Genomic DNA, 4,651 nt, shown 5'->3' on the forward strand with positions numbered 1-4,651 from the left:
CCATCGTCCATCGGCGCCAAGTCTTGCTCAAGCTTCACCACCACGTGGTCCATCACTCCAAAGCCTTCGACTTGCCCTTCACGCTTGCAACCGGTCCATCAAGCCAAGTCTTGTCTTAATCTTCTCCACCTTGATCACATGACTCAATGTCATGTCTCATGTGCATTTAAGCTCCTTCATCATCACGTGTGTGAGCTTTGCAACATCTCCAAGCTATTTTCACCTTCATGGCATATGTTGCTCACATGCATGTACCTGTGGACTAATCACCTGTGTATCTCACATAACCACAATTAGTCCACCTAAGTTGTCACTCAATTACCAAAACCAAACAAGGACCTTTCACTAGGGGCTTAAAGTTTATAATGCAATAATTTTATTCTAATGAAAGTGTTTGAAAAGTAAATAGCCAAGGTAAAAAATGATTTATGCAATGTAAAAAGTAAATATGGATAACTACCGATTTTACCTCCAGGTGAGGGTTTAGAATTTTGAGTCCACCGAACCGGACTTCTCTAGTCTTGCTCATTCTTCGGGTGCATCAATCGGTCCCAGAAATGGAGACCTTGATGGTTGCACTTGCTTCTCTTGCCACACCAGTTTAGAGCATGGTTTCGGTCTTGGCTTGAAGGCAAATCGTTCTTCCTTTCTATTGATATGGAATCTAATTTCTCTAGCTCTGACATCAATGTGTGCATTTGTGCTACTCAAAAAGGGTCTCCCAAGAACGAGGGGTGTTTTTATGCCCTCCTGCATGTCAAACACTACAAAATCCACTGGTACGAAGAAATTTCTTATTTTCACCGAAATATTCTCGGTGATTCCTATAGGGTAGCGAACCGATTGGTTGGCTAGATGTAGGCACATTGATGTTGGCGTGAGTGTTGTGTGGTTGAGTTTATCGAAGATAGCTTTGGGCATGACACTGAAACTTGCGCCAATATCACATAGTGCATTTTCAAAATTTTGGTTTTCGATTGAACAGTCAATAGTGGGACATCCTGGATCCTTCTTCTTTAGAGGCGATGTGTTCAGGATGGCCACACGACACTCCTCTGTTAACTTGATTACTTCAGTGGTGGGCAGAGGTCTTTTATTGTTCATAATGTCTCTGAGGTACTTCACATAGGTAGGTACCTATATGGCATCTAATAGAGGGATATTGATATATAACTTTTGAATTACCTCCACAAATTTACCAAACTGCTCATCCACCTTTTGGATTTCTATGTGGAAACGGTAGGAAATTGGTGTCATGAAAATCTTGTTGCATTTCTTGTTCTTGTGGCTCAACTTCTTCAACTTCATCATTCTTCTTCTCCTACTGTACTGCTGGTGTCTTACCTGTCCCTATTGGATATGGAGGATCATGAGTAGACTTGCCACCTCTTGTGGTTATGGCATTGACCTTTTCAAGGTTAGTGGCAAAAGGCAGAGCAATGGCCAACTAAGCTATTTGTGATTCTATCTTTTTATTATAGCTAAGTTGGTCCTTTATAGTAGAAGAAAAACTTTCCATTTTAGTGTTTATATTTTCTAAAACTTTATCATTAGAAATAAGCTTTTTTGAAATGTTCTCATTAATCTTAGCCTATTCTAAGATCAAATCTCTCAAGGATGGCTTATTAGGATTAAATGAATTATAGTAATTATGAGGGTACTTACCTTGATAGTTTGATCGTTTTTGTTGTTGACTCCATCCTTGTCTTTGTTGTTGTGAACCAGAATTGCTGATGATGTAGTTTACATCTTATTGTGCCTCTTGACAGTTACTCTCTGATTGCCCGATGGTTCCACAGATGTTGCAAAGGGTTTGATAGTCATAATAAATGTCCTTGATGGCTTGTCGATCCTTCTTATAATTGGCTTGCTGTTCGAGCCAATTTAGCAATACGTCCATCTTGGTTGATAGTGCACACCACTCCTCTTGTGCTTCTTCACTCTTGTTGCATGATTAAATATTGCCTTGAGACCAGCCTTGATTAGAGGCTATCTTTTCCATGAGAGCTTTAGCTTTTCCAAGGGTGAGTGACATAAATGCTCCTCCAGTAGTAGCATCAAGTTGTCCATGAGCTTTCTAGGTTAATTCATGGTAAAAGCCTTGCTTGAGCAACCAATCTTCCATCACATGATCAGGACAATCTGATATGTATTCTTGGAAATGTTCTCATGCCTCTGGAATAGATTCTCCTTTCTATTGCTGAAAATTGGAGATTTTTCCTCTTAAGGCACTGGTTCTGCCTATAGGGAAAATTTTTGCTAGAAAGGCCTTTAAACATCTTGCCCATGTGTTGATATCATGTTTGTTGGCGTAGAACCACTGCTTTGCCTTCCCCATAAGTGAGAATGGAAATAGGCGAAGTAGTATGATATCTTGAGCAACGTCCTTGATGACGATTGTGCAACTAATCTCTAGAAAATTCTCAAGATGAGAACTAGCATCTTCGTGTGCCTTTCTACTGAATGGGCACTACTAGAAATATCCACTTCTATGACAAAAATCTTAATGAAGAATCAGAAATTGTCATAGATTATCGCTTTTATGATGAATATTTATGTTTCATCATAGATCAGTGGTGAGGATCCTCAAACCCTCCCTATCTATGACGAAATTAGGTATCATCACAAGAAATGTCATAGAATAGAATAGGGTTTCATCACAGATCACTCGTGTGACTCATTTGTGATGATCTTCTTTAATACTGTGATGACTAGGGCTTCATCATTAAACTAATTACACATCTGTGATGAAGTTTTCGATTTGTAACGAACGACACTTCATCATAAATCTCCACATGGTCCTTTCTCCATCCGACGTGTACCTATGGGACCTGTAGTTACTCATCCGTGATGCTTGCAATTTGTCATAAAAGTCTCTGCTCGGTCCTTTCTCCATTCGACGTGTACCTATGGGACCTTTTTCCATCTGATGTGTACCTATGGGACAGCCCCATTACTCATCCGTGACGCTTGCAATTTGTCATAAAAGTCTTCATTTGGTCCTTTCCATCCAACATGTACCTATGAGACCCTTCTACATCTGACCTGTGGGACCAGATGTCCAATGTGTACCTATGGGACCTGTAGTTACTCATCCGTGGCTCTTGCAATTCATCATAAAAGTCTCTGCTTGGTCCTTTATCCATCCGATGTGTACATGCGGGACCCTTCTGCATCCGACCTGTGGGACCCTTCTACATCCGACCTATGGGACCCGACCCTATGGGACCCTTCTACATCTGACCTGTGGGACCTGATGGTTTACGTGTCACGTCTACTTGTGGAACCTTTCTCCATCTCCATCCGACCTATGGGACCTGACGGCTTGTGTGCCGCTGGTGTTTAATAAAATCTAATTCAACAAAACACTAGGACCTGGGAGTCGAACCCGAGACCTAGAGCAAGGAATGGACCATCTTCACCATTGCGCTAGATGCCTGGTTGAGTTGACCTTTCTTTGGAGTCCTTGTAGTAGTATATTCTCTATGTGGATGCCCTATAGGTTGACCTATATATTGGATATCTACTGCAGGTAGAAACAAACATGTGCCTATTGGACTTGCGACGGCGGCAGCGGAGGATCCCTGGTTAGACCAATGATGATGAAAAGAACTAGGATGTGGCACTAGTTGGTTTTATGCTGATGTCTTGGTTTTCTTCATATGTTTAGTGTTCTTACTGTAAGTGCCTATGTGCAACTAGGCCTGTTAATTGTTAAGTGCTTGCTAGATTATATCTATCTGTCTTGGCAAACAAACATGCCCATTGCTTCTACCTTCAAAACTATTATAATTGTCGTCCTCTTAATCTTTGTCTGTCTCCTATGGAAAAGAAGCTCTGAGGCCATGTACTGATTATAAGTGTGATGGTTAGACTTGATTTAGCTAGAATTGTAATGGTTATAGCTCCATTAACTTCTATTCTAGTACCATGAAAATTGTTAATGGTTGTTGAAGTTGCACTTTGGTATGAGTTGAGGACTTCAGTGATGGATCTTTGTTGGATTATTTTCCTCTTAAGTGATCTCATTACTAAGCAAGCTCTCAACAGATGAAATGGAGAAGGCCCCCAACAAGTGGAACACACTGGCCAGCCTCATGGATGATGCCATTGTTGAGATCGTCCACCGCCTCCCTGCCTGCTCCTTGTTCTACTGCAAATGTGTTTGTTGCTCCTGGAACTGCCTCATCCTGGACTACAACAACCATAAGGTGTTGCCTCGGACTCTGGCCGGCTTCTTCTACGACACCCACCAAGTCCATCAACACTACACTAGCATCACCGGTGAACACCCCTACTTGTCCTTCTTGCCCTTCACCTTGGTCAATGTAGTTGTCTTAGATATCTGCAACGGCCTCATCCTATGCTAGTGCCAAGAAGCTGATGGTTTATACCGCTATGTCGTCTATAATCCGGCAACCAAGAAGTTCAAGGAACTGCCGCCTAGCATCCATTTTATTGGTGAGGCTCGATTGGGGTTCAATCCGATAGCTTCCTAGCACTTCCATGTGATTGAACATATAGAAGAGGAACATGATGATGAGTGCATGGGTGTTGACATCCACAACAAGATGATGAAGAAAGTCTTGCTCTCATGGTGAAGAAGACCGCCAAGATGCTAAAGAAGCTAAACAAGAGTGGTATCAAGTTT

The 4,651-nt window shown here is 41.7% G+C and overlaps 1 non-coding gene across 1 annotated transcript; it reads left to right on the plus strand.

Moving 5' to 3' along the window:
• Window positions 1–2,123: 2,123 nt before the first annotated feature.
• Window positions 2,124–2,230, plus strand: LOC136461981 (small nucleolar RNA R71). The gene has a single exon (XR_010760514.1). It is a non-coding gene; the product is annotated as a small nucleolar RNA R71 (small nucleolar RNA).
• The last annotated feature ends 2,421 nt before the right edge of the window (window positions 2,231–4,651 follow it).

This window comes from Miscanthus floridulus, chromosome 6, assembly GCF_019320115.1.
Source record: "Miscanthus floridulus cultivar M001 chromosome 6, ASM1932011v1, whole genome shotgun sequence".
Classification (NCBI taxonomy): domain Eukaryota; kingdom Viridiplantae; phylum Streptophyta; class Magnoliopsida; order Poales; family Poaceae; genus Miscanthus; species Miscanthus floridulus.